Source organism: Symsagittifera roscoffensis, chromosome 1 (genome assembly GCF_963678635.1).
Source record: "Symsagittifera roscoffensis chromosome 1, txSymRosc1.1, whole genome shotgun sequence".
Classification (NCBI taxonomy): Eukaryota; Metazoa; Xenacoelomorpha; order Acoela; family Convolutidae; genus Symsagittifera; species Symsagittifera roscoffensis.
The window spans coordinates 47,015,772-47,037,623 of NC_087062.1; the positions used below are offsets into that span (position 1 = coordinate 47,015,772).

Here is a 21,852-nt window from a genome sequence, read left to right on the forward strand (position 1 = left end):
ATAACTTATGCATTTCGAAAAATTGCCAGATGCATTGAGTCGAACATCGCGAAAGCTTTAGAGCGGGCACTTCACTTGGAAGCTGTCATTAGAATTGAGTAAGAACAAACGGTGCGAATAGCAGCCATACGGAAAGATGAAAGAGAAATCCTAATAGACTCGGTGAACAGACTTGTTCAACAGATGTCGGTCAGTTCTGAAAACAAAACCCAGAGCAGTGACGGTCAAAGAGACAGCCATTTTATGATGCTACGAGAACCACATTGAATTGGCTATGGTAGGGATGGTCAAAAGCACGTAAAGCTCTATTTAGTCGCTAGCCAAATAGTTTAATTTGTTGTCTTATTACGATTTATAGATGTCATTCTATAACTAATTTAAGTATCTATCTATCTATCTAGACTAATTGTTTTGATAAACTTATTGTTCAGTTTCATATCTCGTAATGTCAAGACGAAATCGAGGGGTGCGTATTCATAGGTTCCAAAATAAAAAAACAGTCCCATATGTTCCAAAATAAAAAAACAGTCGCATAAGTTCCAAATCTTTTCGATTGGTTAAAAGACTAAATTAGCCGAGTCTCGGTTTGAGGTCGCCCGTGGGCGCGCTACGCGCGCATCGCCGCTTTACGGCGATAGCCGGCTCTAAATTTCGTATAGAGTCCTACACTTTGGTGGCAAGCTCGCAACACGTTGGCGCGGCTGCGGCGGTCACTTTTCTGCAGCTTGAGCTTATGCTGGTTGAACAACGAACAATCAATCCATAAATTCGTAGGCTCAAATTTCAACCAATCAGAATTCAAGAAGACAAATTTTGGAACTTATGCGACTGATTTTTTATTTTGGAACCTATGAATATTGGAACCTATGGGAATTCGCCAATCGAGGAGATGCTAACTCTGTCTCCGATGTTCGTGGTGACTAGTGCGGAAAGTGCAACAAGAAACGCGGTAGTCAATGGATTCAGTGTGACCTGTGCGACATCTGGTATCACTACCAGGCAATTCAATTCCTTGATTTTTTCGGAATTGGAATTGAGAAATCTCACTAGGCTTTGGAATTGAAGTTGCTTCAATTCCGAGTACAGGAATTGGAATTGACAAAAAAATTTTTATCAGATCGATTCTGAAACAAACGTTTTTGGTCTCTTCGACTGGGACGATCCTGAAATAAAATTTTTTTGTCTATCCGACCTTAGCGGCTATGAAATAAAAACTTTTGATCTATCCGGTTGATTCGCCGGACGCTTCCTTTTAATTTCGCAGATGTTCTTATGCTTGTGCTTGGCAGATGTATGTAACATTCGCCCGGAAGATAGATATGGACGGAAAATAAAACTAAGTCCTAAGACGACTGGCTAACGTCTAAACAGAGCTTTACATGCTTTTCACCGTCTCTACCAAGCCAGTACTTTCGGTGGTCTTTTCTAACATCGGGTCGACAAAAAACGTTACTGCTTTCGGCTTCGGTCAAAACACTCAAATTAACTTAATTACATGCAGAAATAGTGAGCTCATGGCTGGGTCTCAGTATCCCCAGACCACGAGGTCACTCCTAAAAACAGGGCTACTACTTATTATATTACTATTGTTTTTGTTCAGTAGATAAAAATCATCATCTCCATCGAAGATGGATCAACCCTTTCCCCCAACTCCTAGCTTCTCATCCTTATCAAAATGAATCCAGTTGTTAATTAAATTCAACTCAGGACATGACAGGAAGCTAAAAGTTTATATAAAAGGATAAAAGTCTCAGTTCCGAAACCCTTCCGGATTCTTGAATCCACTGAATCAAGCTCGCTAATCTTGACTTTTTCTTAATCCGGAAGGCTGTCCTCCACCCTTCACCGTTGTCTGCAACAGCCTTGCAACTATTGTAGCGACACAATAGTTGCAACTCGGAGTGTTCACTGCTATTCCTGCAATCTGCTATTGTTTTTTCTCACAGTTTTCGTACTTATCGTCCGCGCAACTAATGTTGTTGTGTTGTTTTCTAGCTTTTCTGCCAAAATGGCCGTTGCTGACGTTTCTCAGAAATTTTACGTAATCACTTCGAAAATTTAAAAATCAGCAATTTCCGAATCCTTTAACCTTCACCTTTTGTTCAATCGTCCAAATAACGTTCTTAATTCTCAAAAATCACCAATCCGGAAGGCTCGCTGCTAAAAATTCGAATTCCGCAGAGATTGCATTTTGGCCATTCTGGTCGAATGTCACATACTCCCCGGACAGTCCGGTCAATGTCCTCATTGAATCACGCAATGTTCGTAAAATAGATACAGTGTCATCGAACAGAGTTAACAAAATGCACGAAATTACCTTTATCCACGTCACATCGACTCACTGCAGAACATAAATGGCATCATACTACATCACTATAGCCTTCAAATTCTTTCATTAATCTGCACATTGAGGATATGACCTAAGATAAAACATATTTTCTGACTTCCAATGTCAAGGTCCCGATTAAAACTTTTTCTCTTAGATTTAAAAGGTGTTGGCTTGCAGGACAGTCCTGCCGACCAACAAGCTAAAATTTTCCTACTATGCTTTTCCCTTCTGAAATCTTGCTTGTTATTGTCCTGAATATTAAAACTAAGAAACTCGGTGGTTAGCATGAACAATGAAACAATCTCCCTCTTCGAGAGATTACTCAAGCCTTCCATGTCACCACAAAGTGATCAGTTCTCCTAGCTGATTAAAAACAGTCAGGCAGGCTGGAATATTTTAATATACTCCTTCATTTAAGCCTTTCTAAATAAATAGTAAGTGAGTGTCTCTAAAGCCACTCGACTGAAATCAAAATGCAAATTTATAAATGCAACAATTTCAAAACTCAACTAAATGTTTCAGTTTTCAATTACAACTTGGTTGCTTGGTTTCTCACTTGAGTTTTTTCACACACATAAAACAACTCTGAGTTTTAACTTTTTCATCATTACTCCTTTGTTTTCTTCTTTTTTCGTCGTTTAGAAGTTCTAAAACTTCTAATTTCTTCTAATTTTCGTCTCTTTTTTCCCATCTTGCTTTTCGGTCATTCGTCAATGCTCCATTTCTTCCTCCTGTGATACTGACTCTGCACTCTCAGTCTCCGTATCTTGTAACACGTCGTTAGCAATCCTGACGCTGCTGGAAGCCGTCCTCGAACACTTCTGCTCTTCCACCCTCTGTTTACAGCAAGGTAGGGGATCCACATTAGATTCTCTGTTCCACAGAGAACGGAATCTAACGTGGATCCCGTTCTCTGTGGATCTAACGGGATCCACGTTAGATTCTCTGTTCCTGCACAACGTCACGTTTCTCTCCAAATCTTCTTTCAGCATCTCTGCTTTCTCCTTTCCACTACGTTCATTCGTCCTGGAAATTCTTTTCACAGCGGTGGTCACTGCATTCCGATGAGTCACGAGAGCTCGCTTAAAAGCTCCTGCTCCAATGTCCAGCTGATATTCACTGTACACTCTGCCATTGTAGGATCTCTGATTCTGCTCAGAAAACCTCTACTGTGTAGATGGTCATTGATGCCAGCAAACACAATCGTAATTGGGTTCATGTCCGTCTGCCTTTGCACCCCTATAGCCAAAGATATCGATTGCAGTAAGTCCAAGTCGACCGCTGCCAACATTATGACGTCCGGCCAAAACAAAGACTTGGAGGTGTACACGAACTCTGAATTCGCTACTACCATAATCTTGGCCTTCCTCATTTCTGCCTTGTCGTAGGCGGCGAAGATGGTCTCATCTTTCTTTATCGCTGTCAATCCGCCATATCTTTGGGCATCACCATCTTGGTTCACTAATTTTGGGTATACTCTTTCCTTCACATGACCAGGGGGTGTCGTCAGCTGCCTGAATATCTTCACGTGTTGTCCAATCGGCGCTCTCGTCGTCAGGAATCTTCCTGGTCTCTCTTCACGATTCCGCTCCTCATGATTCTATAACTAATTTAAGTATCTATCTATCTATCTAGACTAATTGTTGTGATAAACTTATTGTTCAGTTTCATATCTCGTAATGTCAAGACGAAATCGAGGGGTGCGTATTCATAGGTTCCAAAATAAAAAAAACAGTCCCATATGTTCCAAAATAAAAAACAGTCGCATAAGTTCCAAATCTTTTCGATTGGTTAAAAGACTAATTTAGCCGAGTCTCGGTTTGAGGTCGCCCGTGGGCGCGCTACGCAAGCATCGCCGCTTTATGGCGATAGCCGGCTCTAAATTTCGTATAGAGTCCTACACTTTGGTGGCAAGCTCGCAACACGTTGGCGCGGCTGCGGCGGTCACTTTTCTGCAGCTTGAGCTTATGCTGGTTGAACAACAAACAATCAATCCATAAATTCGTAGGCTCAAATTTCAACCAATCAGAATTCAAGAAGACAAATTTTGGAACTTATGCGACTGATTTTTTATTTTGAAACCTATAAATATTGGAACCTATGGGAATTCGCCAATCGAGGAGATGCTAACTCTGTCTCCTATGTTCGTGGTGACTAGTGCGGAAAGTGCAACAAGAAACGCGGTAGTCAATGGATTCAGTGTGACCTGTGCGACATCTGGTATCACTACCAGGCAATTCAATTCCTTGATTTTTTCGGAATTGGAATTGAGAAATCTCACTAGGCTTTGGAATTGAAGTTGCTTCAATTCCGAGTACAGGAATTGGAATTGACTAAAAATTTTTTATCAGATCGATTCTGAAACAAGCGTTTTTGGTCTCTTCGACTGGGACGATCCTGAAATAAAATTTTTTGGTCTATCCGACTTAAGCGGCTATGAAATAAAAACTTTTGATCTATCCGGTTGATTCGCCGGACGCTTCCTTTTAATTTCGCAGATGTTCTTATGCTTGTGCTTGGCAGATGTATGTAACATTCGCCCGGAAGATAGATATGGACGGAAAATAAAACTAAGTCCTAAGACGACTGGCTAACGTCTAAACAGAGCTTTACATGCTTTTCACCGTCTCTACCAAGCCAGTACTTTCGGTGGTCTTTTCTAACATCGGGTCGACAAAAAACGTAACTGCTTTCGGCTTCGGTCAAAACACTCAAATTAACTTAATTACATGCAGAAATAGTGAGCTCATGGCTGGGTCTCAGTATCCCCAGACCACGAGGTCACTCCTAAAAACAGGGCTACTACTTATTATATTACTATTGTTTTTGTTCAGTAGATAAAAATCATCATCTCCATCGAAGATGGATCAACCCTTTCCCCCAACTCCTAGCTTCTCATCCTTATCAAAATGAATCCAGTTGTTAATTAAATTCAACTCAGGACATGACAGGAAGCTAAAAGTTTATATAAAAGGATAAAAGTCTCAGTTCCGAAACCCTTCCGGATTATTGAATCCACTGAATCAAGCTCGCTAATCTTGACTTTTTCTTAATCCGGAAGGCTGTCCTCCACCCTTCACCGTTGTCTGCAACAGCCTTGCAACTATTGTAGCGACACAATAGTTGCAACTCGGAGTGTTCACTGCTATTCCTGCAATCTGCTATTGTTTTTTCTCTTTTTCTCACAGTTTTCGTACTTATCGTCCGCGCAACTAATGTTGTTGTGTTGTTTTCTAGCTTTTCTGCCAAAATGGCCGTTGCTGACGTTTCTCAGAAATGTTACGTAATCACTTCGAAAATTTAAAAATTAGCAATTTCCGAATCCTTTAACCTTCACCTTTTGTTCAATCGTCCAAATAACGTTCTTAATTCTCAAAAATCGCCAATCCGGAAGGCTCGCTGCTAAAAATTCGAATTCCGCAGAGATTGCATTTTGGCCATTCTGGTCGAATGTCACATACTCCCCGGACAGTCCGGTCAATGTCCTCATTGAATCACGCAATGTTCGTAAAATAGATACAGTGTCATCGAACAGAGTTAACAAAATGCACGAAATTACCTTTATCCACGTCACATCGACTCACTGCAGAACATAAATGGCATCATACTACATCACTATAGCCTTCAAATTCTTTCATTAATCTGCACATTGAGGATATGACCTAAGATAAAACATATTTTCTGACTTCCAATGTCAAGGTCCCGATTAAAACTTTTTCTCTTAGATTTAAAAGGTGTTGGCTTGCAGGACAGTCCTGCCAACCAACAAGCTAAAATTTTCCTACTATGCTTTTCCCTTCTGAATTCTTGCTTGTTATTGTCCTGAATATTAAAACTAAGAAACTCGGTGGTTAGCAAGAACAATGAAACAATCTCCCTCTTCGAGAGATTACTCAAGCCTTCCATGTCACCACAAAGTGATCAGTTCTCCTAGCTGATTAAAAACAGTCAGGCAGGCTGGAATATTTTAATATACTCCTTCATTTAAGCCTTTCTAAATAAATAGTAAGTGAGTGTCTCTAAAGCCACTCGACTAAAATCAAAATGCAAATTTATAAATGCAACAATTTCAAAACTCAACTAAATGTTTCAGTTTTCAATTACAACTTGGTTGCTTGGTTTCTCACTTGAGTTTTTTCACACACATAAAACAACTCTGAGTTTTAACTTTTTCATCATTACTCCTTTGTTTTCTTCTTTTTTCGTCGTTTAGAAGTTCTAAAACTTCTAATTTCTTCTAATTTTCGTCTCTTTTTTCCCATCTTGCTTTTCGGTCATTCGTCAATGCTCCATTTCTTCCTCCTGTGATACTGACTCTGCACTCTCAGTCTCCGTATCTTGTAACACGTCGTTAGCAATCCTGACGCTGCTGGAAGCCGTCCTCGAACACTTCTGCTCTTCCAACCTCTGTTTACAGCAATGTAGGGGATTCACGTTAGATTCTCTGTTCCTGCAGAAGCTGTTGTGGAGACACAACGTCACGTTTCTCTCCAAATCTTCTTTCAGCATCTCTGCTTTCTCCTTTCCACTACGTTCATTCGTCCTGGAAATTCTTTTCACAGCGGTGGTCACTGCATTCCGATGAGTCACGAGAGCTCGCTTAAAAGCTCCTGCTCCAATGTCCAGCTGATATTCACTGTACACTCTGCCATTGTAGGATCTCTGAGTCTGCTCAGAAAACCTCTACTGTGTAGATGGTCATTGATGCCAGCAAACACAATCGTAATTGGGTTCATGTCCGTCTGCCTTTGCACCCCTATAGCCAAAGATATCGATTGCAGTAAGTCCAAGTCGACCGCTGCCAACATTATGACGTCCGGCCAAAACAAAGACTTGGAGGTGTACACGAACTCTGAATTCGCTACTACCATAATCTTGGCCTTCCTCATTTCTGCCTTGTCGTAGGCGGCGAAGATGGTCTCATCTTTCTTTATCGCTGTCAATCCGCCATATCTTTGGGCATCACCATCTTGGTTCACTAATTTTGGGTATACTCTTTCCTTCACATGACCAGGGGGTGTCGTCAGCTGCCTGAATATCTTCACGTGTTGTCCAATCGGCGCTCTCGTCGTCAGGAATCTTCCTGGTCTCTCTTCACGATTCCGCTCCTCATGATTCTATAACTAATTTAAGTATCTATCTATCTATCTAGACTAATTGTTGTGATAAACTTATTGTTCAGTTTCATATCTCGTAATGTCAAGACGAAATCGAGGGGTGCGTATTCATAGGTTCCAAAATAAAAAAAAAACAGTCCCATATGTTCCAAAATAAAAAACAGTCGCATAAGTTCCAAATCTTTTCGATTGGTTAAAAGACTAAATTAGCCGAGTCTCGGTTTGAGGTCGCGCGTGGGCGCGCTACGCAAGCATCGCCGCTTTACGGCGATAGCCGGCTCTAAATTTCGTATAGAGTCCTACACTTTGGTGGCAAGCTCGCAACACGTTGGCGCGGCTGCGGCGGTCACTTTTCTGCAGCTTGAGCTTATGCTGGTTGAACAACAAACAATCAATCCATAAATTCGTAGGCTCAAATTTCAACCAATCAGAATTCAAGAAGACAAATTTTGGAACTTATGCGACTGATTTTTTATTTTGAAACCTATAAATATTGGAACCTATGGGAATTCGCCAATCGAGGAGATGCTAACTCTGTCTCCTATGTTCGTGGTGACTAGTGCGGAAAGTGCAACAAGAAACGCGGTAGTCAATGGATTCAGTGTGACCTGTGCGACATCTGGTATCACTACCAGGCAATTCAATTCCTTGATTTTTTCGGAATTGGAATTGAGAAATCTCACTAGGCTTTGGAATTGAAGTTGCTTCAATTCCGAGTACAGGAATTGGAATTGACTAAAAATTTTTTATCAGATCGATTCTGAAACAAGCGTTTTTGGTCTCTTCGACTGGGACGATCCTGAAATAAAATTTTTTGGTCTATCCGACTTAAGCGGCTATGAAATAAAAACTTTTGATCTATCCGGTTGATTCGCCGGACGCTTCCTTTTAATTTCGCAGATGTTCTTATGCTTGTGCTTGGCAGATGTATGTAACATTCGCCCGGAAGATAGATATGGACGGAAAATAAAACTAAGTCCTAAGACGACTGGCTAACGTCTAAACAGAGCTTTACATGCTTTTCACCGTCTCTACCAAGCCAGTACTTTCGGTGGTCTTTTCTAACATCGGGTCGACAAAAAACGTAACTGCTTTCGGCTTCGGTCAAAACACTCAAATTAACTTAATTACATGCAGAAATAGTGAGCTCATGGCTGGGTCTCAGTATCCCCAGACCACGAGGTCACTCCTAAAAACAGGGCTACTACTTATTATATTACTATTGTTTTTGTTCAGTAGATAAAAATCATCATCTCCATCGAAGATGGATCAACCCTTTCCCCCAACTCCTAGCTTCTCATCCTTATCAAAATGAATCCAGTTGTTAATTAAATTCAACTCAGGACATGACAGGAAGCTAAAAGTTTATATAAAAGGATAAAAGTCTCAGTTCCGAAACCCTTCCGGATTATTGAATCCACTGAATCAAGCTCGCTAATCTTGACTTTTTCTTAATCCGGAAGGCTGTCCTCCACCCTTCACCGTTGTCTGCAACAGCCTTGCAACTATTGTAGCGACACAATAGTTGCAACTCGGAGTGTTCACTGCTATTCCTGCAATCTGCTATTGTTTTTTCTCTTTTTCTCACAGTTTTCGTACTTATCGTCCGCGCAACTAATGTTGTTGTGTTGTTTTCTAGCTTTTCTGCCAAAATGGCCGTTGCTGACGTTTCTCAGAAATGTTACGTAATCACTTCGAAAATTTAAAAATTAGCAATTTCCAAATCCTTTAACCTTCACCTTTTGTTCAATCGTCCAAATAACGTTCTTAATTCTCAATAATCACCAATCCGGAAGGCTCGCTGCTAAAAATTCGAATTCCGCAGAGATTGCATTTTGGCCATTCTGGTCGAATGTCACATACTCCCCGGACAGTCCGGTCAATGTCCTCATTGAATCACGCAATGTTCGTAAAATAGATACAGTGTCATCGAACAGAGTTAACAAAATGCACGAAATTACCTTTATCCACGTCACATCGACTCACTGCAGAACATAAATGGCATCATACTACATCACTATAGCCTTCAAATTCTTTCATTAATCTGCACATTGAGGATATGACCTAAGATAAAACATATTTTCTGACTTCCAATGTCAAGGTCCCGATTAAAACTTTTTCTCTTAGATTTAAAAGGTGTTGGCTTGCAGGACAGTCCTGCCGACCAACAAGCTAAAATTTTCCTACTATGCTTTTCCCTTCTGAAATCTTGCTTGTTATTGTCCTGAATATTAAAACTAAGAAACTCGGTGGTTAGCAAGAACAATGAAACAATCTCCCTCTTCGAGAGATTACTCAAGCCTTCCATGTCACCACAAAGTGATCAGTTCTCCTAGCTGATTAAAAACAGTCAGGCAGGCTGGAATATTTTAATATACTCCTTCATTTAAGCCTTTCTAAATAAATAGTAAGTGAGTGTCTCTAAAGCCACTCGACTAAAATCAAAATGCAAATTTATAAATGCAACAATTTCAAAACTCAACTAAATGTTTCAGTTTTCAATTACAACTTGGTTGCTTGGTTTCTCACTTGAGTTTTTTCACACACATAAAACAACTCTGAGTTTTAACTTTTTCATCATTACTCCTTTGTTTTCTTCTTTTTTCGTCGTTTAGAAGTTCTAAAACTTCTAATTTCTTCTAATTTTCGTCTCTTTTTTCCCATCTTGCTTTTCGGTCATTCGTCAATGCTCCATTTCTTCCTCCTGTGATACTGACTCTGCACTCTCAGTCTCCGTATCTTGTAACACGTCGTTAGCAATCCTGACGCTGCTGGAAGCCGTCCTCGAACACTTCTGCTCTTCCAACCTCTGTTTACAGCAATGTAGGGGATCCACGTTAGATTCTCTGTTCCTGCAGAAGCTGTTGTGGAGACACAACGTCACGTTTCTCTCCAAATCTTCTTTCAGCATCTCTGCTTTCTCCTTTCCACTACGTTCATTCGTCCTGGAAATTTTTTTCACAGCGGTGGTCAATGCATTCCGATGAGTCACGAGAGCTCGCTTAAAAGCTCCTGCTCCAATGTCCAGCTGATATTCACTGTACACTCTGCCATTGTAGGATCTCTGAGTCTGCTCAGAAAACCTCTACTGTGTAGATGGTCATTGATGCCAGCAAACACAATCGTAATTGGGTTCATGTCCGTCTGCCTTTGCACCCCTATAGCCAAAGATATCGATTGCAGTAAGTCCAAGTCGACCGCTGCCAACATTATGACGTCCGGCCAAAACAAAGACTTGGAGGTGTACACGAACTCTGAATTCGCTACTACCATAATCTTGGCGTTCCTCATTTCTGCCTTGTCGTAGGCGGCGAAGATGGTCTCATCTTTCTTTATCGCTGTCAATCCGCCATATCTTTGGGCATCACCATCTTGGTTCACTAATTTTGGGTATACTCTTTCCTTCACATGACCAGGGGGTGTCGTCAGCTGCCTGAATATCTTCACGTGTTGTCCAATCGGCGCTCTCGTCGTCAGGATCTTCCTGGTCTCTCTTCACGATTCCGCTCCTTATGATTCAGCCTCACATCTTGCAATGGTCTCGCATTCACTGGTCCCATCGTGTTGTTAGAGGGCAGTCCCTCCAAGTCAGCAAATCTCAAGGCCGTCGTGGAGCTGAAATTTATGCTAGCGGCTATCAACCAGTCTACGCCGGTTATCGAGTACAATCTGCTCACGGATAGCATCGCTCCATCCAGCATCCTCCTTGCATCTTCGATGAAGCTTACTCTCTGGAGATCCAGCTTCATTAACTCGTCCTTGTATATATGCCAGGGAGACGGTATGGGTCTTGACCACATCAACGAGCCTCTGCTCGGACGTCTCTCCTCTCGAATGGTATTTGTCGTCTCCGATCTAGTGTCCGATCTAGACGTGCCGGCTGTCTCTTCGATTGGGTTGACAGGTCGTATTCTTCTCCTAGGATGGATGGTTCTCCTCATCGGTGCCTCTCCCAATCGATCCTGTACGTCTGTCCTTTGACCTGGTTCGCTGGAGCTTTGTTGCCTGTAGTTCGTGACGGCCGGGACCGTGCCCAAGCGTGTTTCCAGGCTAGGAGGCACAAAGGTAGTAATCACCGCGTCACTCACTGTTCCCTCTTCCTTCAGCACTCCTGTGTCAAAGAGTTCTGCTTCCAGCTCGTTCAACCGCTCTTGGAAGACTCGATTCAACCAAGCTTGTCCTTCGATACTGTCAAAGTGAATGCCGTCCGTGGTCAGTCTGGCCTGATCCATAGCTCTCAGCTCATGTTCAATGTCCATGAGGATCATTCTTCCGGCGTTTCGACTTGCGAGGTTCCTCAAGATGTTATTCCACCTGACGACTCCCTCGTTGTGCCTTCTTCCTGATGCTGTCAGGCTTCTCGTATTCATTGGCACAGTGCAAATGGTCAGTACCGCGCAATTGAATTTCTGCCAGAGGGTCGTAAACAAACACACCATCATTGACTCCCATAGTGCTTCCTGCTCATCTGAACCTCTGGAGATGTCATTCGTCCCAACTAAGATCATCACATTGGGGATCCTCCCTGGATTCATCAGTTCCACCATCCGATATAATTGGGCTATCGTCGCGCCTCCAAAGGCCATCACCGTGGTGACCCACGAGGTCCTCAAATTCGACAGCACTCTGACCAAGCTGTCTCCCAGTATCAGATGAGATGTCCCGAGTGGTGGTTGCTGCAGGTTTACTGCCGGGCTCCAAAAAGCTCGATTGAAGCAGGCCCTCGGATCTGTCTCCGGAACTCCCGTGAAATTATACTTCAATTGATTATTCTTTTGCACGTCTATTATGCGAGACACTTTCTTCGCTGGCATCTTCCGTACTTTCCTCTCTGGGATTCTCGAGCTCCCCATGAGTGGTGTCACGTCACTTATCCCCTGTCTGATCACGGTCTGGGAGAGTCGCACTCTGCCCGTGTCGTCAATCGTTCCATAGGGTGCAGTCACCCCGGAACCTGGCGCATTCTTGTTAGCGACCAGTCGTCCAGCTGTCTCTATCAGCTTCCTCACTGTCTGTTCCACGACGGGGTCACCCAAGGTGTCACTAGGATCCGGGATTGTTACTCGATTTGTCTCTACTGGGAGTTGTGGCTCCGTTGTTTGACTCATTTCTCGAGGCGTCAAGAGCTCCATCGGGGACTGCCCACGAGGAATATCCCTTGCAGGTATCACTTTCTCCACGGCCGTTGTCAACGCCATCTGCCCCGATCGCTCTTTGTACTCCTGTCTTAAGCGCTCAATCTCTTGACCCTGCTTTTTGTTGCAGTCTTCAAACAACTTTCTCCACATGTCCCGATCTTCCTCCATCTGGAGCATGCTTCTGGTCATCTCGTCCAGCTCCTTCTTCGTACTTTTCAGTTCATCGTTCATCTCATCCAGATCTTGCATGGTTTGGGTCGTCTGAACTTTTTGTGCTACTTTCGCCCTTTTTGATGGCACAGCTGCTCTCAGTGGTGAACCTGACGAGGTCGCCTCACTGTTCATCTCCCGATGCATTCTCGTCAACCCAGGTTTGGGCTTGGATATCATAGGCATCTCACCTGGTTGGTAGGTCCTGGAACTTCCCAATCCAGGCTCATTCGCCAAGTCACTCCCTGAGAGAGCCCCGTTTCTCCACCTCATCACTCTCATGTTCGGGCGGTCTAGTACTCCTCTTTCTCCATATGCTGCCATCAACAGGACTTCCGTGGGGCGGTCCCCCCGGTTGTCGTGCCCCAAGATGTTGATCAGGGCGGTCAGCAACATGACTACCTCTGAGTCCTCCAGAGCGAAGTCTCGATCGATCAGCCGACGATAGATCGCATCTATCATCGGTCCTACATATGCCTCTGCCAGGTCCATCAATTCATCCAAGTTGAAGTTATCCATTCTTTTCTTTCAAGTTTGATTTGATTCGATTCGATTCCAAGGTTTTGACTCAAGTGAGTAATTAAATGATCAATCAAGATCTAGAAAAGAAAACACAAATATCACACTTGTCAGTTTCACCTTAACACATATCATTAAAATTTGCTTAAAAACAGTTCAGATAAAAAGATATTTATCCTAAAATTTATTAAAATCAATTGCTCTCTAAAATTTTGGAATTCGACCTAAGATTGGACAGTCCAAACTTTGGATCTTTTCCTAAGATCGTCATTCAGTTGTTCATGGTCACTAACCCCTACTTACCCATGATCTTAATAACCTAACACATAACATAACATAATATAATACATATTACATACAACTTAGTCTTTGGCCTAACACCCTGTCGCACATCACTCAGCCTATACTTAAGTAATATTTCTTATGTAGATATACTTGTATGTTCGTATAAGAGAATATCACGTGTACAAGCGCGTACAGTTCCCGAGGATGCAGTCTTCCTCGGTTTGGATCGTACACTGGAAGCGAGAGCTCCTTCACGTCCATTTCCACAAGGAAGTCCCTCAGCCTCGTCAAGGACAAGACTAGGTTCTCCGGGTCCACGTGCTGCTTCTCCGTCGCTCTCGTTACCAAGAAGCATAGGTATTTTCCCGGTATCTGCGACGCCGCCGGAGGTAAGGCTGCTACGCCCCCTATCCCTGGTCTTTGCTTCCAAAGGAATTCCACGTTTTTGTATTCTCTCTTAAAATCTGCCGCTAGCGCTGTCCTAAAACTCATGTCTGCTGTGATTGCTATCGCACATGTTCTGTTTGTGAGTATGAAATCACTGTCTGTTAGTATTATGTTACTTGAATATTCATTTCCTAAGTTAAAATATGACTCAACTACCCTGCCTATGTCAGGTTTCTTAGGTTCTTCGCCTGTTTCTGCTTGTAAGTCTCCTGTTTCTCTTGCTATTCTTAATTTTTTTTATTATCAAGTTTTCAGTGTGGGTAAGTCCTACCCCCACTCCTCGGACAAAAATATCCATCGACGTCCCCGTCGATCGCATGCCGGGTATCAAGTCGAGGTTAGAAGCCGGAATGAGTAGTCGTCCTTCTTGGGCAGCCCAGGAAGGATCGTCTCGTTCGGTCTTGATGTATTTCATGCTTTCACGATCTACGTCTTGAATCGTGACACTGGTCTCCTCAGGATCCGAGGTCGTTTCATTCAGCCATTCTAAGATACGCAAGTTCGTCAAGTCTTGTTCACATGACTGCTGTTGCTCGTCGTCGAATTCTACCTCGGGTTTCGACCAGTCGTCAACCCACTCCTCGTCGTGATCATCGAATATGTCAATGTATTGTGACACAGTTATTTCCTCTAGACCCACTACTTCCTCCACTATCTTCTTCAGATCTATCCTATCCACTACGAAGTCGTCACCGTAAGGATTGTGTTTCTTTCTTGGTCTCTTCCCGTCCTTCTGACGAGTCTGTATCGTGAACGGAAGATCCGGTTCCAAGTTCTTGGGAACCTCTATCTGTTCGGGATCCTGCCAATCTTCCTCTGCGTAGGGTAAGGTTTCATTGTCCGCTTCGATCTGCTCGTTTGGATCCAGGTCCAGCGGTGTATCCGTACCTTCCTCTACGACTTCGTTTCCATCGTTCTTCTCCCTGGTGTCCTTTTCATTGACCTCACAAGCAGGATCCATCATTAGATAATCCCCTTCTTCCATGTCTGCAGGTATACACCAGTCTTCTGTCGATGGATTGTGTGGCTTGATGTTCTCGTAGTGGGCGGCTCGGCCAGTACTCAGTCTATAAAAGCGTCCCTCCTGGTGCACCTCTGTAATCATGAAGGGTCCCCTCCACTTTTTTAGGAGCTTTTTCGTCCCTTTCGGTGGTATAACGTTCTGGAATACCCATACGTAGTCTCAGACCGAGTAAGCCTTTGCACCAGCTGCTTTCTTGTCGAATCTTTTCCTCTGCCTTGCCTGTGCCTGCTGAGTATTTCGTCTACACAAATCGTTCAACTCCTGTTGGCGTCTGATCACATCCCTCACGTAGACCTGTGAAGACGTTTTCTTTCCCTCATACTCTGGGTAAAAGAAGGTTAATGGTAATGACTTTTCGTGTCCAGTTAGCATCATGTGTGGACTGACTCCGGTGGTGGAGTGTTGCGTGCTGTTATATGCTCCCATCACCTGTCGAAGGTATCTGTCCCAATCGGTCATGTACCTGGAACAATATACTCTCAGCATCGACACTAACGTCCTGTTCTGTCTTTCTACTAAGCCGTTCGTCTGGGGGTGGTATGTCGTGGAGTGAGCTTGAGCGACCTGTGAGCGTCTCATAAGCTCTTTCGTAAGCTCTCCTACGAAAGCTGTTCCATTATCCGATAGAAACGACTGTTCCATATCCACGTATTGATCAGGTGGTCGCATGTCTCTTATGCCGAGGCAGTTATGCAGGGCACGGCCTCTGCATACTTCGTACAAATTATCTATCATGACCAGCACCTGATTATAACCATTGTCTGTCATGCATATCTTTTGGTGATCTATTTGCACCACCTCGTTGAATTCAGACAACTCGATCGATTGTAAAGGAAATCGCAACTTCCTTGGATCCTTGACCTGTTGGCATGATAGACATGCTGTTACCCATTTCTCGCATGCCTTTTTCATCCCAGGCCACTCAAAGCGCTTCAGGATCCTCTAATATACTTTGTCGATCCCCTGATGGCCCATCTGATCATGTGACCTGAATAGTAGTTCTGTCTGATAGAGTTGCGGTAACACTATCACGTTATACTTGTATAGGACTCTGTCTTCCTCTCTTCTTTTGCAAGCCACGATCCCGTCCTTGTTCAAATATAACCTCCCTTCCTTCTGCATGAAGTATTGTCTCAGGATGCGATAACTATCTTCCTGGAGGTCCCCTTTATCCGGAGAAGCATTCTCGATCCACCTTTTCAGGTTGCTTGTCATGCGATCATTTCTCTGCACCCTTAGAAGGTCCGAGAGTCTGTATCTCGCCTTCAAGTACGTCTTCATTACCCTCACCTGACTATTCAGCTCGTTGGGCTGGTGTGTGTCTTCTTCCATCTTAACGCACCAAATCTTCGCCAACGGCTGTGTTTCTTGTTTAAACGGCTGAAGATCAGTCCTGACTACCTCTTTCTGCGGCAACAGGCTTATCGAACGTTTCGATACCGCTATCGTCTCCAAGTCATCCGCTGTGTTGTCAAAGACCCTTTCGCTTGGTATTAGGTAGCGATCACTGTCAGGATCCTGGTACACCTCTCTGTCCAGGTCCCTTGCCCGAGTTTCCACTAGTAGCGTGTGTATTGCTAGTTCTGACAGTTCTGATCCCGAACTCGAGTTCCTGTCTGAATAGGTGTCCACTCCTGAGTTTCGGGAATCATCATCCGTCGAAGAGGTTGTGCTGGATACTGCACGTTCCTCCAGATCATGTCTGTGCCTTCTTCGCATCCATCTGAACTCCCCGGACAAAACCTTGTTCTCTAGGTCCTGTTTCTCATCAGGAATTTTCTCGTCTATCTCAGACTCCCCGGACAAATTTTCTTGTCCCTGGTGTTGATCTGGTGATCGCTGGTTCTTTTCATCATTCGTCTCCCCGGACAAATAGTCTTGCAGCGGATTTTGTTCTACCTTTTTACCTTCCTTATCCTGGTCCACAAAGATGACGGTTTTCTTTCGCTTGCTGCTCCCCTGTTCTTTATGTCCGTAAGAAGTACTGGTTAAAATCTCTTGGGGTACTGAGGACACTAGTTGCTGAACTATCGTCCTACAATCCCTCTCGTTCTCTTCGTGTTGTCGTCTGGACGGCATGATCTTCACCTTCTCACTAACTGTTAGCGATGCCACTGCTGCTGTCCACTCGGGGTCATCTCTGGTCACTTCTCTTTCTAACAATCCACCCAGCATCCGCATCACTTGCGGTGTGACTTGCACCGTTTTATCCAATAATGAGAGGCTGTTTATGTTCATGCGAGAGAGTTCTTGCTGGACCAGGTTCGAGCGCAGCAACAGATCCAAGGGGACTGGGTCCTCCTTGGATAATATCTTTATCTCGGCTGCTTTCTCTACAGGTAACTCAGGGTGCCCTGGAATTGGATGTCCAGACTTCTCCAACCATCTCGTTAAGGGAAGCGCTTCATAAGTTTCTTTGTCCAGAAACGAGAATCCCTCCTTTATTTCTGCCTGATTGGCCTGCTTCTGCTCCAATCTTTCAAAAAACTCAGTTTTCTTGCTGAGGCTGTCAGCATTCGGGTGTTTATCACGCATCCTATGTTCGATTATCATATGGTAGCCATCCAATCTGACTATCCATCTACGAATATAACTCTGATCCATCGAGTAGGTTTTCAACCAGGATAACGCTCTGTTGTCCACGCGTAACTTGAAGGGAGCGCTCCCCAAGTATGCACGGTACTTTTCCACGAAGGTGACCACTGCAAACATTTCTGCTTTTGGTGCACCATATTTCATCTCTGTGTCACTCAAGACCTTGCTGCCGTATGCAATGGGACGGAGAACTGTTCTTCCGTTCCATTCTTGCTCTTGATGCAAGATTCCTGAGATGGCTACCACCGATGCGTCTGTATCGAGAACATACATGCCCTTTTCTGTAGGCATGCCCAGCACTGGCGCTTCGCACAGTTCCCGCTTTATGTTCTCGAAAGCAACCTGTGCCTCATCGTTCCATTCGAGCTTTTTCCCCTTGTTGCGCATCAGCTTCTGCATCGGATACACCTTGTCCGCATATCCTTTTATGAATTCTCGGTAGTAATTGGCAAACCCTAGGAAGCTCAGGAGCTGTGTGTCCGTTCTGGGGGCCTTCCATGTCAACACTGCTTCCCCTGCTTCCGGGTTCGGCCTCACACCATGCCTATCCACCATTCTTCCTAGGTACTTAATCGAATCCCTAAGGATTTCACATTTCGATGGTTTGCACTTCAAACCAGCTCTTTTCATGCATCCAAAGACCTCATCGAGCCTATCAATGTGGTCTTCCAGGGTCGGTGTCGCTATGACTACGTCATCCACGTAACACATCACGAGATTCCCGTACTTCTTGGTCACTCTCGTCAAAGCCTGAGCCATCAGTCTTTGAAAAGTGGCCGTTGCATTGCACAAGCCGAAGGGCATCCTCTTCCACTGGTACAATCCCAATTCGCACGCGAATCCTGTTTTCTCTCTGTCCTTCTTCCGCAGAGGGACCTGCCAGAAGGCAGAACCTAAGTCCAATGTGGTGAAGAACTTGGCATCACCAAGCTTAGATAGGCTCTCGTCTATTCGCGGTATCGGGTACGCATCTTTTATCGTTACCGCGTTCAAGTAACGAAAGTCGCAACAAAATCTAAGCTGCCCCCTTTCTTTTTCATCATTACTACCCCGCAAGCCCATGGCGATTTCGAGGGTTCTATCATGTCTTATTCAAGCAACATTTCTATTTCCGCTCGGCACGCTTCCGATTTGTGTGGCGTCATTCGCCTTGCGCCTTCCCTATGGGGAACGGCGCCCTCTTCTAGTTCGATTTCGTGTTCGACGAAATTACAGCAACCGATATCCGCCTTATGTTTTGAAAATACATCTGCGTTCCGATTTAGGAGGTCCCGCAATTTTTCGAAATCTCCCTCACCTATTTTCCCTTTTAAATGTTCTATCTCTGGCAAAACCGGTTTGTCAGATTCTAGTTCATATGACGAGGGGCGTTCCAGAAAATTCGAGCAGCTTGATAAGCCGTCGTCCGTTTCGGATTTTATTGAAAACAATTTATGAATAGATTTTAATTCATATATCCTCTTTAAAATTTTAAAATTTTATCTTTATTTGCATGATAGGGACAGTCTTTCACGCTATATTTCTTCAAGTTTTGTGTCTCCTCATAGTCGGTCCTCATCGGCAAAGCGTAGCCAAGCTTCTTTCCACGCTAGATTGAAACCGTGGTGTCCAGTGTGTTCAACAAAACACTGACACACAGTCCGTTTCGCGTTACCGAGAAGATCCGGCCTAAAATCACCGAACTCTGACTATTTTGTTTCGGTACTAAGCAAACCTGTTTACTATCACTTAACGAATTCAAATTTCTCATTCTAAAAATTGCTACCACAGCCTGTCCTAGTTGTAATTTTACTTTTCTATCCAAAAAAATTGGTACCTTGTTTTCGTCTGTTATTATCCTATTAATTGGTCTCTTAACATATTTTCTGTCCGGGTTTCTAATCCGTATCAGACCGTTGTTCAAGTCAATCATCACGTCAAAATTCCTGACAAAATCTCTGCCCAAGATGAATTGGTCGGCGTCATCCAGATTCTCTACCACCAGGAAGCTCATCCAAAGATCCCGTCCTCCCATGTGGAGGACCGTTATTGGTGTTCTTCCGGCCACGTAGAAAGCTCCTCAATTGGCGGCGGCCAGTCGGAGATTCGTTGAAATTAGATCTTCCCGCGTGAAGCCCATTCTTTCCCAAGTTTTTATCGGCATCACACTCACTACCGCTCCTGTGTCCAGAAGCCCTGTGACTCCGAGTTTTGTTCCGTTGGTGTCGAGCAGATGTGCGGTCACATCTGCTTCATACCCAATGTGTACTGCGTCTTGTTCCATCATGGCGTCATGGCCTATCCTGCGGACCTTGAGTTCCTCTTCTCCCAAATATATCTGCCCCATTTGGTCATCATCTGTTGTTACATAAGTCCTGGTGTAGATGCTGATTCCATCCACATTCAGCATTACTTGATACGGCCCATAGACCTCTAGGTAGCGGCGTCCATGAAGTTTCTTCATGCGAGGGCCACCCGTCGTTAGTAGTGCTCGCACAGCTCTCGACTCGGTGCGTGGCTTCACCTGCTTCAGATAATCTGCATATGTGTCCAAATGCATCAAAGTGAACTCGGATGGTTCACTCAGATTTCTTATTACCTGGTGTCCAGCCACTGAGATTATCGACTGTATCTTGCTTCCTTGCGGCACCATGCCGAACCTCTGACCGGGGATCACATTAAGCTTCATGCTCAAACTGCTTGGTGCTTTCGTTTCTTCGAACTCCGTTGCTTCGAAGGTATTCAGTTGCTCCCGAAGTTTCTCATTTTCCAGTTCAAGTTTCACTTTTTGTTCGATCTCTTTCGTCACCAGTTCCTGCTGCACTCTATTTAGAGCATCCCTCGCGGCTGCCTTATAATCGATCTTGAAGTCATCAGCCGCAGTTGCTGGTTCCGGCTCATGTGTCTCCTCTGTTACCGCTTGCATTTTCTTTGCCGCCAGCTCTTGAGGTTTATCGTTTCTGCGTGCCTCTGCTTCACTCAAAAGTCGAGCCTTGCTGGCTTTCACTCCTGACAAAGCTTCTTCATGTCTTGGATGCTTGATGTCTGCCACTGCATCCCAGAATTGCGGACAATCTGATTTAAAATGACCTTCCAACTTGCAAAAGAAACACCTCGGTCCAAATTTTGCAATTACTCCTCTCATGAAATCCTCATGGTCCAATTCTGACGCATATTCGTCCTCGAGGCTAAAGCCTATTGCTTTCATGCCTTGTTTGTAAGCTGGGCATGCTGACACATGATGGTCCGTTGAACTGCAATTGGCACAAGAGCGTCTCTTGTCCATATCATCCCTCGGTTTGTACCAATTGTTCCCTTGGTTTGCTGGTCCGTTGTTAAAATTTCCATAATTGTTCTTGTAGTATCCAGATCTCGCAGGAGGTTTCAGCAAAAGATACTCTTTCGACTTGAGCCTCAACTCCTCCGGTGTTGGCGCATTGGTTGATAGTTGCGTGTAATGCGTTGCTAGCATCGTACGAAGTTCATCATTCTTCACACCATCGATGAATTTTGAGGCTACGGCCAGGTTCATCCTTCGGTTTGACTCATCCGGTTGGCTGCGTCTTCTCAGCATCTCCAAATCATCGAGAAACTTATCTATCGTTTCATCTTCTCGTTGCCTCCGTTTCTCGATGCGCATCATCGCTTGGTGCCCCTGCGAAACGGTTCAACAAGATTTCGAAGATTTTCTCAGCTGTGTCACGCTGATATTGCTTCTTGGCCATGACACAGTTCAGGGCTGTCCCTTCCAAGTTGCTGGTGAGTGCACTGCATTCCTGTCTCTCTGACAAGTCCTCTTCCTCGAAATGCAGCTTCATTACCTCTATCCAGGTATCAATGCAGCCATCAGATTCGTCTTTGTAGCATCTTGGTTTCTTAAAGACTCTTCTGGACTTCTCACTGCGTTCATTGGTTCTGGATAACCTTGTAAGGAATGTCTCCAAAGACCTATTTAGGGGTTCAAATGCCGTGGCCATTGCTGTAGCATCCCTTGAGTGTCCCGCCTGAGTGTCCTCACACCTCGTCTGAGGGTCTGTATGCGGTGCATACCTGCAATCCGAATCGCCGTGAGTGTTTCCCGCTTGGCCCACATGACTCCTCCTCGGGCTCGCATGCCCCCTGTTGCCGGAATCACTTCTCCCAGTCGCATGTGTGCCTTGCATTGGTCGTTCGTTAGAGGTTTGTCTGTTCCCCGTTGAACTTGTTCTA

General features: G+C 44.2%; 1 protein-coding gene across 2 annotated transcripts in view; it reads right to left on the bottom strand.

The window, feature by feature from the left end:
- LOC134845232 (endothelin-converting enzyme homolog) overlaps positions 1-21,852 on the bottom strand; it is a 197,318-nt gene that overhangs the window by 98,976 nt on the left and 76,490 nt on the right. The window lies entirely within an intron of this gene.